The following is a 21,972-nucleotide window of genomic DNA, read 5'->3' on the forward strand; positions in this document are numbered from 1 at the left end:
CAAGTTATCTCTGGGGCCTATTTAAGGAGCTGTCTTGTATTTGAAAACACTTTTTGCCAGGTACATGGAACATTTTTAGGATAAAAAACGGTTTGTCTTTTTCAAATTACGTGGTAAGAAAGGGAAGGACATTTTTATTCTCACATGTTCTTTGGATGGCAGCAAAACCTTTTAAAACCTCATTCATGGAATCAATAATGCCAAGTTTTCATGATAAATTATTAACTTAAACGTGGAGTCCTTTGCTTTACCACCTCCGTTCCCCTCCAGGGCAAAAGAAAGGAGTCATCACTGATTTTTGTTGTTGTTTCTCTCCCTCTGCCTCTCCCTGTCTCTCCCTCTCCAATGCTACCAGAGGCCAAATGTACTCATATACATCAAAATAGGTGAAGAGAGTTGGAGCAGTGAATACATTTACTTTATGATTTCCTCCTTACCCTGGCTTTGCATTTCTGGAAGGGTGGATTGGCCCTACTCGGTTTTATAACAGCCTTTCCTGGAATTCTGCAGATATTTTCATTGCCCTGGAGGTCAGATAATGGCTATTTTCCATAGCCGTGAAAATCTCTGGGGTGAGCGGGGTGGGCACTTAACGAGGACTATTAAAGGGATGTTAGGCTTGAAGAGGCTGCTCAGGAAATCACACACCCTTGTTCCCTGTCTGTGGGGACAGCTGCCTGCCGGGCTCTCCTGCCCTGTGGCCAGCTGTGTGTGGATGTGGCTGGCGAAGGGGAGGAACCCTTTACCTCCTGTTCTCTTACTCTCCGCAAGACGATAGGTGCCCTAAACTCAATCAAGTACAGTGGTTCAGAAAATAGCAGCTGACAATTCCTGAGCACTCAGTCGGGCATCTGCTAAGGATGGTCTCCTTCAGCAAATGCGTAGCCCATCCCTTTCCCCGCACCCAGGGCCCAGATGAAGACAGAAGGGAAATCTGTGTAGGTAGACAGGAGGTCCCTTTGCCGCCTGCTCGCACACCTTCTGGAACAGGAGACTCCCCACCTGCACCAAGCACCCCATGCGTTTCCATATAGTTCAGAATATACATCCTGGACCTAGGCTAATTAGCTGAACCCGTCCCCTCTGTGCACCTGGAACACCAATGGATCCCTCAGTGGCGCCACTGACAGTCTCTTTCTGGGCCTGTCCTCTCTGCTGGGGTACAGCTATAGGAGGGTGGGGGGCGGTGTCTTTCCTTCTGTCTGACCAGCTCCCAGGGCAAATGTAGAGAGCAGGCATTTAAGTGAATGCAGTGAGAGCAATCGCCGGTGGAGGGGGGAGGCCCCTAGTGGTGAGCCAGCGTGCCCCAACATTCCAGGGAACATCAATGTTCTTGGGGGCAGGGCCCACATGGCTCCCAGAAACCTGCCACAGGGCCTCTGGGTTTTGACCCTCTTGGTGAGCTTTAGGCAATGTAGGGTTTTAACAGGGGACTAGTATCCCCTTTCCTGAAGGCAGTGAAGAATCTGACCTGCTCCAGTGGAGTGAGGGACAAATGAAGGAAAGCCAGAGAAAGGCCAAGTCTCCTCCCAAGAGATTCCAAGTTCCCAAGGGTAAGAAGCACCATGGGAGCCATGCAGAGCCAAGTGTGTCCCCAGTGGTGCTGAAGGAAAGAGAGTGGGGCTGCCCCTCCCTGACGCTGGAGCGCCCCCTCCCCCACTGTTCACAGCCCATCTTCCCAGGAGGCTGTGGTGACACGGGATAAAGGCCAAGGGACAAGAGGGTGACCTTGGACACATCACTCAGACACTCCAGCCTTTGCTCATCTGTAGAGGCGATAAAGCCCACTTTGCAGAACTATTAGTGTGTACTGACTGGAGAAGCATTGTGAAGGGTGGGGAAGTCCTCAGTCGGGGCCAGCAGTATCTGGGGTGCATAGGAAGAAGGGGCTCCATGATGTCTTTTGCACCCAGTGCCCTGGGTAAATTCACAGGAAGGAGGAGAAGGGCCGATTGTCCTAGAAGGGTTTGCCCACTACCGGATCACTGGCTAATTTCCACCTCTTTCCTGCCCGGGGTGAGGGAGCCCACCCTGTCCTTCCGGGTAGGAGCACAGCACTGGCCCCACCTCTGCAGGGAGACCCAGATGTGTGGGCGAGACTCTGCCCCAGGGCAACCTGCCCTCCTCAGCCTTTCCTTCTTCCGCACAACACGGCAGGGAGAACATTCTATCTGGTTTCCATGTTTTACCTTGGTGAGGAGCTGGCTCCTGCCACCCAGCCCAGACTTGACCTCAGCATCTTTTCAACACAACAGTCTAGGCAAACTCACCCGACAACTACAATGAGTTGGCATGTGAGGTGAAACCTTCTTGCCAATTTTGCTATAGGGAACAGCCTTGTTTGCCAAAATGTAACAGTGTTAATAACTGCTTCTTACCGAGCTCTTGTTATATTCCAGGCATCTTGTTAAGGGTTTCAGGGGCATTAGCGTCTTTAATCCTCATAAGGTCAGGAGGTGGATGCTGATTAGTGTGCTTATTTAATGATCAAGTGAGACCCAAGAGAGACTGCGCCTCCCTTCACTCAACGACTATTAATGGAGTACCGACTTCCTGCCAGGTGCTCCTATAGGAGCTGCTGAGGGCAGTGAACAGAATTCAGTTCCAGCCAGCTTGGGGCTCACATTCTAGGATCCAAGCCCCGATTCACCCCCGGGTGTTTGGTCTGGACCCAGGTTCTCAGCCTGCTCTGCTCCTTGGAGGAGGGACAGAGAGGAACCCAGAGGCCAGAGCTTCGGGCTGAAAGGAGTTTGCATGGTCCTTGAGAGTTCATGTCCAGAAATTGTGCCTCCACCTTGAGCTTCTCTCAAAGCATTTGCCAGCATTATAACCAGGAAATTGGGGCTTCCAGGGGGAGTTGAGAAAGGGTCTATATTACCTTCCTAAGGCTACCATAGCAAAGCATCACAAGCTGGGAGGCTTAAAATTATAGAAATTTATTGTCTCACCGTTCTGGAGATTAGAAGTCCAATATCAAGGTATTAGCAAGGTTGGTTCCTTCTGAGGACTCAGAGGGACAATCTGCCCTTTGGCTCTTCTAGCTTCTGACATTTGCTGGTAATCCCTGGCCTTGACATTCCTAGGTATAAGATGTATCACTTCAATCTCTCCCTCAACATTACTCGGCCACCTTCTACTTGAGTCTGGTCTTCACATGGCATTCTCCTCTGTGTGTGTGTGTGTCCAAATTTCTCTCTTCTTCTAAGAACACCAGTCATATTGGATTAGGCCCCACCCTAATGACGTTGTCACAACTTGATTACATCTTCAAAGACCCTATTTCCAAAGAAAGTCACATTCACAGGTACCAGAGGTTAGGACTTCAGTATATTTTTCTGGAAGATACAGGTCAACCTATAACAGGCATAATAGGGCTTCTGGCCTTTTCCCCACTTCTTTTAAAACAAAAATGTTGGGGCGCCTGCGTGGCACAGTCGGTTAAGCGTCCGACTTCAACCAGGTCACGATCTCACGGTCCGTGAGTTCGAGCCCCACGTCGGGCTCTGGGCTGATGGCTCAGAGCCTGGAGCCTGTTTCCGATTCTGTGTCTCCCTCTCTCTCTGCCCCTCGCCCGTTCATGCTCTCTCTCTGTCCCAAAAATAAATGTTGAAAAAAAAAATTAAAAAAAAAAAATAAAATAAAAAAATAAAACAAAAATGTTAATATAGGGGTACATGGGTGACTCAGTTGAGCATTCAACTCTTGATTTCAGCTCAGGTTATGATCCCAGGGTTGTGGGATTGAGCCCCGCATCGGGCTCCGCACTGAGCCTAGAGCCTGCTTGAGATTCTCTCTCACTCTCTCTCTCCCCCTCTGCCCCTCTCCCCTGCTCGTGTGCAAGCATGCTCTCTCTAAAAAAAAAAAAAATTAATTTCAATGTTTATTTTTGAGAGACAGAGCATGAGCGGGGGAGGGGCAGACGGAGAGGGAGACACAAAATCCGAAGCAGGCTCCAGGCTCTGAGCTGTCAGCACAGAGCCCAGCGTGGGGCTCAAACCCATGAACCATGAGATCATGACCTGAGCTGAAGTTGGATGCTTAACCAACTGAGCCACCCAGGTGCCCATGACTTAAAAATCTTAATATAATTCTTTTAGATATAAACAACACACTCACATGGCACAAAATTAAAAGATATAGTACCTCTCTATCCCTCCTAACCTTGGTCCTGAGGCCAGTGAGTTCCCTTGCCTGGAGGCACCCGTGTTAGAATTTCTTGGGCGTCCTTCCAGAGATACTCTCTGCACTTACAAGCACCTGGGTCCATATGATGGAGACCTTGGTGTTTTGCACCAGGGTTTTTTTCCTTTTTGTGGCACCTCTTGGAGATCCTTCCATTCTTTTTTTTTTTTTTTTTTCAATGTTTATTTATTTTTGGGACAGAGAGAGACAGAGCATGAACGGGGGAGGGTCAGAGAGAGAGGGAGACACAGAATCGGAAACAGGCTCCAGGCTCTGAGCCATCAGCCCAGAGCCCGACGCGGGGCTCGAACTCACGGACCGCGAGATCGTGACCTGGCTGAAGTCGGACGCTTAACCGACTGCGCCACCCAGGCGCCCCGATCCTTCCATTCTTTTTCATGACTGCATAGCATTTGATTCTATTACTGTGACATCACATTTAACCAGCTCCTTATTTCCTTATATGGAAATTTCACTGGCTTCCAATATTTCCTATTACAAACAGCTTTAAAGAGAAATCTTGCACACACATCACTGCATTAATCGTGTTTTTTATTTTCTGCATTTTATGATGCTCTGCCGTCTTGGGACTTTGATGGTCCTCCTAGGGTTAGCTCATTCCTAGGGATAGTAAACACCTTGCCTGAGAGCACTTTTCATATGCAAACCACCTCCTTTATCTACCTCTCTCACACCAAGTCAGTATTCCCCCTGCCCTATATCACCTGTTGGGCCAGGTACCCAACAAAGAGGGGCCTCCCCTTTAGCCCAGAGCCCACTGGAATGATTCAAGCTGGCCAATCCTAAATCTGTCCACACTGGCTTGCCTTGCCTTTTCCATGGAAATCACAATAAACGCTTGTGCCTATGCTTTCCCCTTGCTCCTTCAGCCTTCTGAATGACTCTGGTTCCCTGTGTGGCACGGCAGACCCCTCTGCTTGGGAATTGTAGGCAATAAGCTATTCTTGTAAAGGCAGTTGTCATGGCAACATATGAGGCGATAGGTGCGTGAACTAACCTTATTATGGTAATCACTTTGCAATCTATATGTGCATCAAATCATCGTGCTACACACCTTACACTTACATTATGTTATCTGGCAATTATATATCAATAAAATGAAAAAAAAAACAAACAAACAAAAACAGGCAACATCTCCATGCCCGACATCTTACCATGCCTGATTAAAACAAATCCCAGGTGCATGTTGGAATAGTCATTCTGTGGATGTGTGCAGCCCTTGCTCTCAGTTAAGGGGGAAATTTGAGCAATCTTTTGCTTGGCTCCATGGGAGCAGTGCTTTATGTGTAAAGAGAAGAAAGAGGGGCGCCTGGGTGGCGCAGTCGGTTGAGCGTCCGACTTCAGCCAGGTCACGATCTCGCGGTCCGTGAGTTCGAGCCCCGCGTCGGGCTCTGGGCTGATGGCTCGGAGCCTGGAGCCTGTTTCCGATTCTGTGTCTCCCTCTCTCTCTGCCCCTTCCCCGTTCATGCTCTGTCTCTCTCTGTCCCAAAAATAAATAAATGTTGAAAAAAAAATTAAAAAAAAAAAAAAGAGAGAAGAAAGAAAAGCAATGGGAGGCATTGGAAAATAATATGTTCATTTTTTCCCTCTGATTATAAAAATAATGCACGCTCAGTGGAGAAAATCTGAAAAACGCAGAAGAAAAATTTTAAGACTTAAAACCAACCATTCCTCAAAAAGTTAAACATAGAATTATCATATGATCCAGCAATTTCACTCCTTAGGTATATACCCAAAATAATTGAAAGCGGGAACTCAAACATTCGAGTGTGCTAATGTTAATGGCAGCATTACTCATAATAGCCTAAAGGGGAAAACAACACAAATGTCCACAAATGTCATCCAAATGGATGAATGGATGAACAGCATGTGGTATGTAAGTTACATATAATGGAATATTAACCAAGCGTAAAAAAGGAATGATATTCTGATACATGCCACAACATGGATGGATCTTGGGAATACTATGCCAACTGTCATGATCTGTTCAGGTTGCGGTAACAAAATACCATCGTATGGGTGGCTTATAAACAACAGAAACTTATTTCTCGTGGCGCTGGAGGCTGGAAGTCCAACACCATGGCATCTGCAGATTCTATGTCTGGTGAGAGCCTGCTTTCTCACTGATGGTCATCATGTCACTGTCACTTCACATGGCAGAAGGGGTCATGATACTCTCTGGGGTCTCTTTCATAAGAACACTAATCCTGTTCATGAGGGCTCCACTCTCTTCCCGAGGCCGCACCTCCAAATGCCATCACCTTGGGATTGGGATTTCAATATATGAATGGCGAGGGGGGCGGGCAATAAACATTCAGTCCACGGCGATAAGTGAAATAAGCCACAAAAGAAGAATATTTGTATAATTTCACTTACATAAGGTACCTAGAATAGGCAAACTCATAGAGACAGAAGTTGGAATAGAGGTCACCAGGGACTGGGGGAAGGAGGAATGAGAGCTTTTGTTTAAGGAGTATAGAGTTTCAGCATGTGGATGATGAAAAAGTTCTGGAAATGGATGAAAGTGACGATTGCATGGCATTGTAAATGTACTTAATGCCACTGAATTATACACTTAAAAGTGGTTAAAATGGCAAATTGTATGTTACATATATTTCGTGCAATAAAAAAACTAAAACCATCTATAAATCATGCTGTTTAGGATAAAAGATACTCTGTTTCATTTTAATCTCCTATTGTCCCCTGCAGGTGTGTGTTTTGTAACATACATGTAATAGTGAGCTTTTTAGTTTTACATTTTTATTATAAATACATCCATGTCATTAAATAAGTTGAAATCACCTCCTTTAATGGTTATATAATTTAACATTACACGCTGTGCAATGATTCCCCTCTTGTTGGATATTGAGGCTGTTTCTAATTTATCATTATTATAAATTGTGCAGTGATGAACATTTTTGTAGACAAATATTTGGCTAAATTTTACTTGCTTCTTGAAGATAGATTTTTAGAAGGAGAATCACTTGGTCCAAGGGTATGAACTTTTGGGATGCCTGGGTGGCTCAGTAGGTTGAGTGTCTGTCACTTGATTTTGGCTCAGGTCCTGACCCTAGGATTGTGGGATCAAACCTGGTGTCAGGCTCCACACTGAGCATGGGCTCTCTCTCTAAAATTAAAAAAAAAAAAATTTTAAGGATATGAGTTTTTATTTTTATTTATTTAAAAAAAAATTTTTTTTTAACGCTTATTTATTTTTGAGACAGAGAAAGACAGAGCATGAAGGGGGGAGGGTCAGAGAGAGGGAGACACAGAATCTGAAAGAGGCTCCAGGCTCTGAGCTGTCAGCACAGAGCCCGACGCGGGGCTCGAACTCACGGACCGCGAGATCATGACCTGAGCCGAAGTCGGCTGCTTAACCGACTGAGCCACCCAGGCGCCCCAGGATATGAGTTTTTAAAACTTTCTATACCCAGTATCAGAGATTGCATTCTAAAAATTTTAGAATTTTATGCTTTGAATACTAGAAATTTATACTTTGAACGATATGATGGGAGGAAGGACAATTTTTACTATTCTCTTACTAAGTGTACTGTCATATAAAATATTACTAATTTGGGTTTTTAAAAAATTTTTTTTAATGTTTATTTCTGAGAGAGAGAGACAGACAGACAGAGTGTGAGCTGCGGAAGGGAAGAGAGAGAGACACAGAATCCAAAGCAGGCTCCAGGCTCTGAGCTCCCTGTCAGCTCAGAGCCCGATGCAGGGCTTGAACCCGGGAACTGGGGGATCATGACCTGAACCGAGGTTAGATGCTTAACTGACTGAGCCACCAGGCACCCTTAAAATATTTATTAATTTGAAAGGCAAATTTCCACCTTTTAATTCACGTGGCTTTGATTATTAATGAAATTAATGATTATTAACATTTTTAATGTTCACAGTCATGCCCATTTTGTGAAATGTCTGTGGGGGTTGTTCACCCAATTTTCTACTGGGGTTTTAGAGTCTTATACATTAAGAATAATGGCCACTTGTCCTCTTCTAGCAGTTTACTCTCCCAATTTGCTGTTCACCTTTTAGTTTTGATAAACCTATTTCTTATGTAGCTTTAAGTTTTTTTAATGTATAAAAAGTATTGATTTTCCCTTTGAATTGTTTCCATTGCTTTTATGCTTATCAAGGCCTTACTGCTTTTGAAAAAGTATATACAACTTTCTCCTATATTTTCTTTGAATGTTTTTAATGGTTCTAATTTATACGTTTGTGTTGGTTTCCTTGGGCGGCTGTAACAAAGTACCGCCGACTGGGCGGTTTAGGACAACAGAAATGTGTTGTCTCAAGTTCTGGAGGCCAGAAGTCGGGGGATGGTGGACCGGGCCATGCTTGCTCAGAAATGCTCTTTCCTTGCTTCTTCCAGCTCCTGGTAGCCTCAAGGTGCCTTGGCTTGTGGGAGGATATGACTCCCATCTCTTCTTCTGACTTCACGTGCTGTCTTCATATAAGGACACCAGTCGTACTGGATTCAGGCCCACCATGTTCTAGCATGACCTTATCTTAATTCATTACATATGCAGTGACCCTGTTTCCAAATAAAGTCACATTCTGAGGTGCAGGGAGTTGGGATATATAATATATATAATAGAAATCTATTAATATTATATTTAATATATTAATATATTAATATTATATTAAATTATATATTAATATTTTAGAAATATATACATAATATAATATATAATATATAATAGAAATATAATATATAATAGAAATATATAAAATATATAGGTATAGAAATATATAAATTATATATAATTTTAATATCTTATATTACGTTATAATTTTTAATTAGATATAATTTTTTATTAAAATGTGTGCATATATATATTTATTTATGTTTTAATTTATTTATAAAAAGTTTTTCCAAGGGCTACAATTCAACCTATAACAATGCTTAATGCTTTCATCAACTGGAATTTTATTTATTTGGATGTGTGGTGGGAGAGAAGGTATCATTTTTTCCCCCAGATGGTTAGCCAGTTGTCTCTACACCGCTTACCAAATAATGCTTCCTCTTCCACCAGGATTGTGGCATGGACTTCATCAGACACTAGATCCTTGCACACTAGCTTCTGCTTGTGAGCGTGACCCACGGGGGCATCTGCCAATTCTTGCATCAGGGCTACGCTATTTTCACAATTTTAGCTTCATTGTCTATTTAATATCTGATGAAGCAAAATTCCTCCTTCACTCATTTTCACGTTTGTTCTTAGCCATTCCTGCCGTGTATTTATTCTGAGTAAACTTTAGAATAACTGTGGCATGTTTAACAAGAACAAAACAACAACCTCCCTGGACATTTAATTGGATGGTGTTAAATCAACAAGTTAACGCTATAGCACATTCACTCTTCCCATTTAGAAACATAGCATGTCTTTCTATCTAATTAATTATAGCGTGTGTTTTAGAAAGTTCACAGAGTTTTAAGATGTAGTTTTCCCGTTTCCCATGTTTGTTGCTAAAGTCAATCCTGAGCATTTTGTTACCGTTATTACTGTTGTAATTATGCTCTCTACCCCCTGCCACCCCCCCACTTTATTTTCTAATTGGTTGTTGCTAGTTGATGAGGAAGCTATTGAATTTTGCATGCAGCCACTTTATTAAATTCGCCTGTTAGTTCTAATAGCATTTCAATTTATTCTTGTAGGCTCTCTGGAGCCTTTTGCACAAACCAATTCAAATGAATAATTAACTCTCTAGCTGAATCAATGACCTTCCCTAAATCAAGTCTCTTATAAATTTAGGAGTTTGGCTGAAGGAGAATGAATGCTGTGTAAGGGCGATGTGAACAGGGGCCTTGGACAGTTCCGGTAGCCTCAAGAATGCTTATATTCTGTAATTTCCAATTTCAGTGCTCAAATCTGGGCTAAAAAAAAAAAATTGACTAGAACTGTGGACAAAAGAATTTAGGTATCAAGACGTGTATTCTGATGTTTTTTATTTATAACAATGAAAATTGGAGAGGACCTAAATTCCTAACATGAGTGATCGGCTAGGTCAGTGTTTCGTCCCTTGATCCTCTCCTTCTACCCACTCCATGTAGACCTCTCCCTCAGACTGCAGCCTCAGAAACCTTGCTGCCTGTGGGAGGCTCTTCTTCCATTCCAGAGGCTCTCTCTAACTCTTCCTGGCCCAGTCAGAGCTCAGCCTCTTCCTTCTCCGCCTCCGTGCGCTGGCGGGACACATCCTGACAGAGGTTTGTGTCTAGTTACAGGGAAGGATTGGGAGCAGCATCCCTATGGGAGCGGGAGTGAGGGAAGAGGACCGGACCAGAGGAGAAGTTGAACTGCGGCATAGCTACAACAGAATCATCAGCTGATCCCAGGGGGAGCTCTCCAGCGGGGATGGCCCTTCCGAGTTGTCCTGAAGAGAGGTGGGGGGGCTGGCCCCCACGTCCTCCAGCCATTGGCTGGGAGCTGTGCTTTGAGAGGGTGTAACTTTGGGGGAGGACGGTTCCTGGAGAGAGACCCAGCTGTGAGCGGCCAGCACTCCCAGCAGGGAAACGAATCCTCCATCTGGAATGGCAGGTGGGTGGCTGTAGTGCTTCAGAGGATCCAAAGCAGGCTCCGTGCTGACAGCATAGAGCTCAATGCAGGGCTTGAACTCGGGAACCACAAGATCACGACCTGAGCGGAAGTTAGATGCTTAACTGACTGAGCCACCCAGGCATTCCATGAATTCTTTCTCTCTGCCTCACTGTCTTCTAGCCGAGGCATTGGTCTCCTCCGGCCCTCAGACTCAGAATAGGGATGGAACTTCACCATAGGTTCTCCTGGGTCCTCTTCTGAGTCTGAAGGCAGGAGAAGACAGATGCTAGCCACGTGGGAGGAGAGAGAGGCCCTGTGGAGGAGAACCAAGAGGCTGGGCATGTGAGTAAGACCATGGACCTTCCCAGTCAATGGCTCAATGCAGCCAAGTGAATGACCCCAGAGTGTGAAACAGAAGTACCCAGCCCATTTCTTTCTTTCTTTATTTACTTACTCACTTATTAAGTTTATTTATTTGTTTTTGAGAGAGAGACAGAGACAATGAGCAGGGGAGGGGCAGAGAGACCGGGAAAGAGAGAATCCCAAGCAGGCGCCATGCTACCAGCGTGGATCCCGATGTGGGGCTCGAACTCACAGACTGTGAGATCATTGACCCGAGCCGAAACCAAGAGTCGCACGCTCAACCGACTGAGCCACCCGGGCGCCCCGTACTCAGCCCATTTCTTAACCCACAGAATCATGAGAGATAATAAATTGTTGTTTAAGGCCACATTTTAAGCAGGTTTTTAATGCAGGAATAGAAATAACTAAAATACCTTCCAGCTCACTCCTATTCCTACATCATCTGTTCCAGTTTGTGGCATCATGATCTACCAAATCATCCCAGCTAGGCACCTCAAGGTTGCTGTAGACTTCTCTCTTGCCCTCACCTCTACGTGACATTGCCACGCTGTACAAATTCTACCTCCTAAATAATTCTTGAGGCTGCCTCTCCTTGATCTGCCCATTGCCACCACTGCGTGAGCCAGACCTTGCTTACCCCGGACAGGTGCCATCTAGACGGGTCATCTCAAGCTCCATCCTTAGCTGGGGTCACGTCCCTGACATGCATGTCACTCTCTCCCTTGCTTACATCCTCACGATGGCTCCCTATCAGCCGCAGGATAAAGGTTCAACTTTATTGGAAGTACTAAGAGCTCTTCTTAATTGGGGCCATGCTTACTTGACCACATTTTCCTGTTCTTCTAACTAAACTTTACATCTTCAGTTTTTGCCCCCCACTCGCTGTTTCTCCTTTCCACACCTTCTCTCCAGAGTGCCCACTTTTCCCTCCTTCTCCCAGCTGATTCTCAGCTTCTTTCTGGAAGCCTTTCTCCTCTCCGCCTTCCACATCTACCACACATGCTGGAGACTGGGCACCCTTCCTCGGCGTTCACTGCTTCCCCCGTATCATTAAAAAAAAAATTTTTTTTTGCAATGTTTATTTATTTTTGAGAGACAGAGACAGAGCATGAACAGGGGAGGGGCAGAGAGAGAGGGAGACACAGAATCCGAAGCAAGCTCCTGGCTCTGAGCCATCGGCACAGGGCCCGACGTGGGGCTCAAGCTTATGAACGGTGAGCTCATGACCTGAGCCGAAGTCGGACACTTAACCAACTGAGCCACCCAGGCGCCCCTCCCCCGTATCATTATGTGTGATGTGTCGTCTGTTCCTTCCAGTGGACCAAGCAGGTTGCTTGCTTGTTTGTTTACTTTAATTCCAGTGTGGTTAACATAGAGCGTGGTTCTAGTTTCAGGTGTACAATATACCGATTCAACACTTCCAGATACTTCTCAGCGCTCATCACGAGAAGTGCGTTCTTATCCCCTTCACCTATTTCTCCCATCCCCCCTCCCCTCTGGTAGCCCTCTGTTTATTTTCTATAGTTAAGAGTCCGTTTGGGGGTTGTCTCTCTTTTTTCCCCCTTTGTTTCAATACCTCATTTTGAAATTTTTTTTTTTCAACATTTATTTATTTTTGGGACAGAGAGAGACAGAGCATGAACGGGGGAGGGGCAGAGAGAGGGAGACACAGAATCGGAAACAGGCTCCAGGCTCTGAGCCATCAGCCCAGAGCCTGACGCGGGGCTCGAACTCACGGACCGCGAGATCGTGACCTGGTTGAAGTCGGACACTTAACCGACTGTGCCACCCAGGCGCCCCTCAATACCTCATTTTGAATAAATACGTGGGTAGATATATGATACGGCTTTTGCATTAGCTGGGGTTCTCAGTCCCACAGTCTGCCATCAGCAAGCTGGAGACCCAGAAAAGCCAGTGGTGTAATTCAGTCTGAGCCCAAAGGCCTAAGAACCTGGGAGCCGATTGTGGGAGCTGAGGGTGGGAAATGTCTGAGGGCAGAAGAAGATGGGGGGAGATGCCCAGCTTCCACGTCGGGGCAGAGAAAAGGGGCGAGTTCTTCCGTCCTCTGCCCTTTGTTCGTTTCAGGCCCTCAGTGGTTTGGTTGAGGCCCACGCACTTTCGGGAGGAAAACCGGCCTTACTGAGCCCATTAATTCAAATGCCAGTCTCATCTGGAAACACCCTCACAGACGCACCCAGAAGTAAGATGTAATCCGGCCAACCCACGGCCCGGTCGGTCGAGCTGACACAAGATTGAGTTAACCATCACGTACAGCCTTTAAAACAGCATCCCGAAGTATTTGGAGCGTTTAGCACCGGGGCCGACAGCTTATCACCTGCTGATAAGAGAAACAAGCCACGTGAAGGGAGACAGCAGAGAAGGCTGCAGACAGTCTGTGCAACTTTTACTCGCGCTTGCTTCGGGGTTACGGATCATCCGTTATTGTTTTTACATTTCTTTACATTTTTCTGCATTTGCCGTACTTTCCGCCATGAACGGGGATCGCTGTGATGAGGAAAGGAAGGAAGAAAGCCAACCCCGGGGGCTCAGGCAGTACTGGAATCTCTTCGCCGCCCAGAAGAATCAGTTCAGGGGGTGCCTCCACACCTCGGGCCGTGGCCATGTGGCTGTCCTCTTCCTGTAGACCCTCAGCTGGACCAGCGGCCACATCCCCCTCCTCAGTGACCCCTCAGGCAGGGGAGAATCAAGGTGCCACAGGGCAGGCGGGAATTCTGCCTGGGACTGGGGTGCTGGGGGTGGGTCCTAGGGGGTCCCTCACAACTGTGACCCACCCCAGGAGCCCTGGGTGAGGCCAAATGGAGGGGTGTGGGGGAAAGGGAAGGCACACGAGAACTGGGCCTTGGCCCCCTCTGACCGCCTCTTGTCTGCCCTTCTCCACGCTCAGCCCAAGGCAACTGTCAGGAGTTGTCACGTGCCCTCGGTGAAATCGCCTGGGAACACGGGGAGGGGACACAACCCGGTCCTGTCCTCCTGTGGCAGGCTCGGGGAGGGCAGAGAGAGGCATGGAGACAGGGGGTAGGGGCAGCACGGGAGGCGATGCGGGCTCTGCAGGAGAACCGCAGGCGGCAGGAGAGGCCCTGCCAAGGTCCCTTGTGTTTGCAGGCAGTTTCCCTGAGAGGCCCTTGACCATGGCGAGTTCCTACGACTGTGGTCACCACACTAAGACCGAGCCGTCTTCCACCTCCTGGAGTCTCTCTGGATGGCCAACGTGAGCTGCCAGGGAAAAGTCACAGGCAAACAGGGCTCCCTGGCTGCCCAGGAGAATGGCCAACAGGTAAAATCGAAAACCCCACACTTTCTCCTTTCCAAATCCCAAACACAGTTAAAACCCAGATCCCTCTTGGCCACAAACATCCACCTTGACCAAACATAGGCACGAGCAATTTTAGTGTTGCGGGGCTGACGAGTGTGGGCTGGCTTCCAGGCTTGGAGGGAGGACTTCTCTCCCTTTCCCCTCCCTTCGGTCCCAACCTATGTCTACTGTCGTTTTACTGTGGCTCCCCAGACAGTGGACCAACTGGTGAATTCAGGGGCCTCAAGACTGTTACTCTTTTAACAAACATTATTGTCAAGGAGGACCTAATCTATTGGAGCACTAATACCAGAATTTTCTATGTGAGGTGTAGGATTTGGTTACTATAGTATTCAGTGGCCGTAGCACTCCGTGGCCCTCGGATTTGGTCTCCCTCCTATGCAGCGGTCACATTATTGAGGGGCCGCAGAACTTGGTGACCTCCTGGAATTCAGTGATTACGAATGTGCTCCAAGTTTCCTTTGCTGCCTCCGAACAAGCTGCCCTCCTAGCAGTTCTGTCCGCCCTGTCAGTTCGACTGCTCCCTGGGCCAATGTCCTGTGCTCATAAGCAATTTTTCAGTCCCTTGGCACAGCTTCATTGAAAAATGCACTCCTCTGCAGCACCCGAGAGATGTTTCTGCTGTTTTTCAAAGTTCAGCTGTTTCTAAATCATTTCCTATGCTTCTCTCCTCCTTCCACCCTGCCCTTGCCCCCAAATTGAAGTTCTTTCCAAAGTGGAATCTGGATTTTTCCGTCCCCTGCCTTCCCCTCTACCTACACAGAACAAGACCGTGATTTGGCACAGGCTTTGGGGACAGACGGGGCAGGTGTTTATCCAGAGGGATGGATCACTGAGCTGGGGAAGAGAGGGCTACTTGCTGTGACTTCAGTCCAGGGGCTGGGGCTGGGGGGCAGCGGCAGTGGGCTCCGGCTGGGAGGGTGGAAGGAGGTTTCGTGGCCCAGGCCCGCCCCTCTGGCCAGTCAGCCAGGGGCCTCTCTGAGCCTGCAGGTCCTGACTGTCAGACTGCACGTAAAAACAGGCCCCGCCCCCCGCCCCCCCCCCCCCCCCCCCCCCCCCCCCCCCCCCCCCCGCCACCCCAGAGGCAGTGGTGAGGTTGAAACAGGGTCAACTACTTGGAGAGTGCTCAGCTGGGCGCCCGGCCCTCACTAGCTGCGGAGGGTGACCTGAACGGACTGCTGGAGCAGCAGGGCCCTTGGGGCAATTTGAGAAGCAAAGGGAAGACCCACCTTTCCTCCATCGGGAAGAAAACTTCCACGGAGAGAGCCGGAAGCCTACCGTCAGAGAGTTAATTGTGCTAATATTTCCTTCCCTCTCCAAACTTAAGTTTAAAATCTGGCTGGAAGGGAAGCATAACAAGGCCCCCACCCTTCCACTGAAACGCTCTCCCTTCGAATAAATTCTGTTTAATTCTACAAACAATTACTGAGCACCCACTAACCTGCTATATACATGACACTGGGCTGGGTAGCACGAATCCATATGTGAGTAAGAAAGACCTGGTTCCTGCAATTTGAGAAAACTTCCCACCATTCTTACATTCCTAGGGCTTGAACAGGGGTTTCTCTGGGTCCCCGTTTGGGTCGTTGGAGGAATCAGACTTGGCCAGCTGAAATCTGGTCCCACCTCCTGCCTCCCGGTGGATGCCTCTTTGCCTTTGAAGCCTCCTCTTTCAGACAAGCCCTGGAGGCAGCCACTCATCCTCTGGGAGCTTCCAGCAGGGTGGTCCAGTGAACTGACGGGACACTTGTTTTCTGGATTATGTTTTGTCCTGTGATTTGGGACACAATCTGAAGCATCTGATACATTCAGACTCTTATGACAAAGACAGGAATTTAGTCTGGTCCCTGGGGGAATTTAGATTCTCCACCAAGCCCTTTAGCCCTTTTTAATGAAAATAGAGGTGATTAATATCATTAAATGGTGCTCCCAAACACCCTCCGGCTCTACACATTAGTTTCTCCTTCTTGCCTCTCCTAAGAAGACTTTTCTTTTTTTTCCCCTCCCTTCTGTCCTTTTCTCCCTCCGTTGTTCCCTCCCCCATATCCTCTTCTTCACCCAGTGCTCCCTCTAATCCAAGTCCTGCCACCGTCCCTGGAGACACCAGCCTCCATGGAAATGTCCAACTCCTGGGCTCCTTATCCTCAGGGCCCTGCCCTCCATTCCAGCCCACACCCGTGGCCACGCTGTGCACTGGAATCCAGTGGCCCCAGCCCATTCAGAATCCCCAGGACCATGCCCCCTGAGATAACACCTGCGGCCATTGTGTCCCCCTGACTGCAGACCCCACCCTTTCGGCTACATGCTCAGTCACTTGCAACACCGCCGCTCCTCAGGCTCTTTGGGACCTCTGGCCCACGGACACCTTCGCACTGTCCCCATCACCCAGTCCCCACTGCCTTCACCTGCCCCCCTTCCCAGGTCAGATTCCACACTCCAGCTTCAAGCACGAATTGTCTGTATCCCAGATTCCCTTTCCATCTTGTCCTTCCCTTGCAGGCACCTGGCAAAGCCCCAACCGTCAACAAAGGCAGTCAACAGCTTTCCACAGCGCTGGGACGGCTGGGCCACCTTGAAGTCATGGTCTCCACCCTCAGCTCCACCACAGCAGCACCTAGCAATCCTTGTGTCTCCAGGCAACTCTTGATTCTGTGCCCCGGAAAGACGATTCCACTCCAACAAGCAGGCCAGCCCGGTGGTGTGCTGGCAGAGTAAACAACGGGCTCTGTGGTGGCGAGGGGTGGGGGGAGCCCTGATTTACGGTGTCTGCTGATTCTTACGCTATAAATACTCCCACCATGGCCCATTTCAAGCTACCAGCAGGACATCAGTCAGCGACCATGTAGATACAATAGATGTAACTAGCCTCTGGAGCATAGATAGTAGTGACATAATTAGGAAGTGAGTCGGTTCCAGTGTTCATCGGTTCAAACATAATGTGTTTCATTGTAATTTATATAATTTAATCTTTAAAATATTTTATTTTGTGATAAGTGTACATTCGCGTGCAGTTTTAGGAAATAATACAGAGAGCTCCCTTCACCCAGGGATAACCTCTAACAGGACACATCACAGCCCGGAAGTTGACATTGACACAATCCATCTGCCTTGCTCAGATTTTGCCACTTTTGCACGCACTTATTTGTGTACGTCTCTGTGTTTCTGTGTATTTAATTCTATGCAGTCTTATTACATATGCAGATTTGTGTGACCACCGCAGTCAAAGTACAGAACAGCTTCATCACAAGGACCCCTGAAAGCTGCAGCCCTCCCTCCACCCACCCTTCAATCCTTGGAAACTCACAATCTTTCTAATTTTGTCATTTCAAGTATGTTATAGCAACGGAATTATACAGTATGTAACAGTTTTTAATGTATTTTTATTTTTAAAGTTTATTTATTTTGAGAGAGAGAGAGCGAGCATGTGCACAAGCAGGGGAGGGGCAGAGAGAGAGAGAATCCCAAGCAGGCTCCATGCTGTCAGCACAGAGCCGGGCGAGGGGTTTGAACCCACAAACCATGAGATCATGAGCTGAAATCAAGAGTCAATTAACTGACTGAGCCACCCAGGTGTCCCTTAGTTTTGTAAGAAACTTCCCATACTCTTGTCCAGAGTGGCTTTACCATTTTGCATTCCCCAAAGCCATGTATGAGTGATTCAGTCTCTCCACATCCTTAACAGCATTTGGTGTTACCATTATTTTTGATTTTAGCCTTTCTGGTAGGTGTGCCATGTTATCTTATTGTGGTTTCATTTCGCATTTCTCAAAGTGTCCAATGATCTTGAACACTTTTTCGATGTGCTATTTGCCGTCCGGATGCCGTCTTCAGTGAAACGTCCATTCGTGCCTTTTGCCCGTTTTTCTAATTGAACTGTTTGGTTTTCACACTGCTGAGTTTTGGGAGTTCTTTATATGTTCTAGATGCTGGTCCCTTGTCAGGTACGTAGTTTGCAAGTATCTTCTCCCAGTCTGTAACTTGTCTTCTCATCCTCTCAAGGAGGTTTTTCACAGAGCAAAAGCTTTTCATTCTGATGAGGTCCAACTGCAACCACTCACTGAAAAAGCAAAATGTTTTTGCACCTTTATAAAAAAAAAATAGTTGAGCATTTTTGTGGGGATTTACTAGAATTTTTTTTTTTCAACGTTTATTTATTTTTGGGACAGAGAGAGACAGAGCATGAACGGGGGAGGGGCAGAGAGAGAGGGAGACACAGAATCGGAAACAGGCTCCAGGCTCCGAGCCATCAGCCCAGAGCCCGACGCGGGGCTCGAACTCACAGACCGTGAGATCGTGACCTGGTTGAAGTCGGACGCTTAACCGACTGCGCCACCCAGGCGCCCCGGATTTACTAGAATTTAATAACAGCTGTGTTCAACAACCGGCTCACAACATCCTGGGAAGTTTAACATTAGGCTCTCTGAGCCAGTTCAGACATATGCTGGGCCAGTCCCTCTCCTTTGCCTAGAGCTTCCGCGTTTGACCTTGTCCCCTGCTTCAGCGATAAAATAGAAGTCGTGTGGCAATTCCCTTCCCTCATCTCCGGACTTACAAACCCTGGCACCACCCACCTCAGCTCTGCCCCTTCTTCTTCCCTCTTGCTAACCAGAAACTGGTCCATCCCTCCTCCCACAAGGAGGCCAGTGCTCCTGGCTCCACCCACTTCCTTAGAAACCCTATACAGCCGCCTGTCCAGGCTCTCAGAATTCAAACAAGTTGCTTCCCTCCCACCCTGCCAGCTCTACCCCTGTTTTACTTCTCCCCTTCACAAACCTGTTCCAAGAATCAGTTTCTGCTTCTTCCTCCTCCATTCATCCTCCTCAATCTGCCTCAGTCTCTTATCAGTCCAGCCCTGTCCCCTCAGGGGTCATCAGTGACCGAGCTGTCCCCGAATCCAGTGGACGCCTGTGTGTCCTCACCTGCTTGACTCCCTGTGGTGTTCCACAAGGTGGACCACACCATTTTTCTCAAGACATCCCCTCCTTTGGGCTTGCCCCCAGGCTTCCCTGTCCCGGTAAGTGGTTCCCAATCCGTTTCCCTGGGGCACACCCCACTCCTTCCTCTTCCCACCCTTCCCTCCACATCCAGCCACCCCCAGCCCTGTCGTTCCGCCTGTCTCTCCCTTGAATCCTACTTCTCTCCTTCCCTGCTGCCCCGGTTCAGGTCCCCACGATCCCTCATCTAGACTATCGCAGCAGCCTTCTAACTGGTCTTTCTGGCCCCCATTCAATGCACCCTCCACACTGCAGCCAGAGGGGTCTTTCTAAAGTGACAAGCTGACCAGTCTCAGCTTCAAACCTTCCCCTGGTTTTCCACAGCCCTCAGATCAAGTCCATCTGAAGGTGATCGTGAAGGATCTGGCCTGGCCTACCTCTCCCTTTCGTCCCATGTGAGCTGGCCTTCATTTAGCTGCTCATTAGGGCCTCAGGTTCCCACTGCAACCCCTTTTTGAAAAATTGAGACATAATCCACATACCATACAATTCATCATTTTGAAGTGTAAAATTAAGTAGGTTTTTTTTTTTTAATTTTTTTTTTCAACGTTTTTATTTATTTATGGGACAGACAGAGACAGAGCATGAACGGGGGAGGGGCAGAGAGAGAGGGAGACACAGAATCGGAAACAGGCTCCAGGCTCCGAGCCATCAGCCCAGAGCCTGACGCGGGGCTCGAACTCACGGACCGTGAGATCGTGACCTGGCTGAAGTCGGACGCTTAACCGACTGCGCCACCCAGGCGCCCCAAGTAGTTTTTAGAATAGCCACAAGTTTGTGCAACCATTACCTCTCTCTAAACCCTGTGACATTTTCATCCCCCAGGCCTGGCAACCACTAATCTGCTTTCTTTCTTATTTTTTTTAAGGTTTACTTATTCATTTTGAGAAAGAGAGAGAGAGAGAGAGAGCAGGGGAGGGACAGAGAGAGGGAGAGAGAGAATCCCAGGCAGGCTCCTTGCTGTCAGCACGGAGCCCAATGGGGGGCTTGATCCCATGAACCGTGAGATCATGACCTGAGCTGAGATCAGGAGTTGCATGCTTCACTGACTGAGACATCCAGGCGCCCCTACTTTTTTTCTTTATGAATTGACCGATTCTGAACATTTCATACAAAGAGAATCATACAATACGTGGCCTTTTGTGTCTGGCTTTTTTCACTCAGCATAATATTTCCAAGAGCCTCTCTCTTGTTTTGGAAACTTCAAAAATATTGTTACTCTATCCCCCAGCTACCCACTGTGACCCTCTACCTGGAGACCTCCTGTTCAGCCCTCGGGTTTCAGCTCATCTCTTCTTTGAGGGGTCCTTTTCTGCCCCAGCCCCCTGACCTCTGGGTACACTGGGACCCTGCTGTGTGTTGTCTCCCGGCATGATCTTTGTCACCTGGCGTTACTTACCTAGAAATTGGTTCTGCTAGATGTGTGCTCCATCAGGACCAGGATGTGCTGTGCTGTTCACTCCCGTATCCCTGGTACATAACCACGTGCTGCATGAATGTATCAATCTACTGGCTCTCTGGCAGACTCCATTGGTAATTCAGCACAGACATCTGGAAGCTTTGCTCTGCATCCTCTTATATTTTCTTGTCTTTCTCCTCTCTGACATCAGGATGGAACTAGGGCTGCAGAGGAAGGACTTTGGACAAGACCCCGTATCCTTTTTGCAGCATCCTGGATGGCCAGCTGTGGGGCAAGCTGCTCGCCTGGGCAAGCTTGCCGGGCAAGCAAGCCGGGGTGGGGGCTCGTGAAGTTGGCAACAGGCTGTAGTGCTGGAGGAGGAGGAGGAAGAAGAAGAGATCCTGGTGAGTATAATCAATAGAATGGATCAGAAACAGGAGTGACCTGGGGCCTCCCACCTCTCCTACCCCTTCTCCCCCCCCTCCCCCCACCTCCCAGGCCCCAGCGGGAAGGGATTACCAGATTTAGCAAATCAAAATACGGGGTGCCCAGTTGAATGTGAATTACAGATAAACAACAGATCATTTTTTAGTACAAGTATATCCCAGACAAACAACAGAGAAATATTGCATGGGACATACTCCTGCTGAATACATCTACTGGTAAACTTTTAGACCAGAGTGTAGGGTAATATTTCTGTGGGCAGGAGCCTTTCAAATATCCCTTCAAATCTTAATGCTCAGATGAAAAATTGCTGGTTTGCTATGCTCGGATTATTATATTATTATTATTGCTTGGTTTGCCTGCTGACAGCAACAGTGTGCGATAATAATAGGATCGCTCACAGACTTGTAGTGAGATTGAAATGAGTTCAATGTAAAGCACTTCTTAGAGGTTCTGGAGTCTTCAGGGTTCAACGAGCTAAGGAGAAAGGAGGAGGCTTTGCAGGGAGCTAGACCCCAGGTGACAGGCACCTGCCTCCCCTGCTAGTGGCCGACATTCAGTTCCGGGTGGGGCGGTGGGGGCGGGGATGGGAAAGAGGGCCAGAAGCGCGGGTGTCTGCAGCGCGGGGCCGGCTTGGGACGAGGCAAAGGGACCCGAGGGCCTGCGCGGGTGCGTCTATCCCCCTTCGCC

At 47.9% G+C, this 21,972-nt stretch overlaps 1 long non-coding RNA gene across 1 annotated transcript; it reads left to right on the forward strand.

Moving 5' to 3' along the window:
- The first annotated feature begins 9,014 nt into the window (after positions 1-9,014).
- LOC147583073 (uncharacterized) lies at positions 9,015-21,830 on the forward strand. The gene is made up of 3 exons (XR_015245132.1): positions 9,015-10,594; positions 13,197-14,406; positions 21,050-21,830. It is a non-coding gene; the product is annotated as an uncharacterized LOC147583073 (long non-coding RNA).
- The last annotated feature ends 142 nt before the right edge of the window (positions 21,831-21,972 follow it).

Source organism: Puma concolor, chromosome A2 (assembly GCF_028749965.1).
Source record: "Puma concolor isolate L17-30 chromosome A2, mPumCon1.1.hap2, whole genome shotgun sequence".
Classification (NCBI taxonomy): Eukaryota; Metazoa; Chordata; class Mammalia; order Carnivora; family Felidae; genus Puma; species Puma concolor.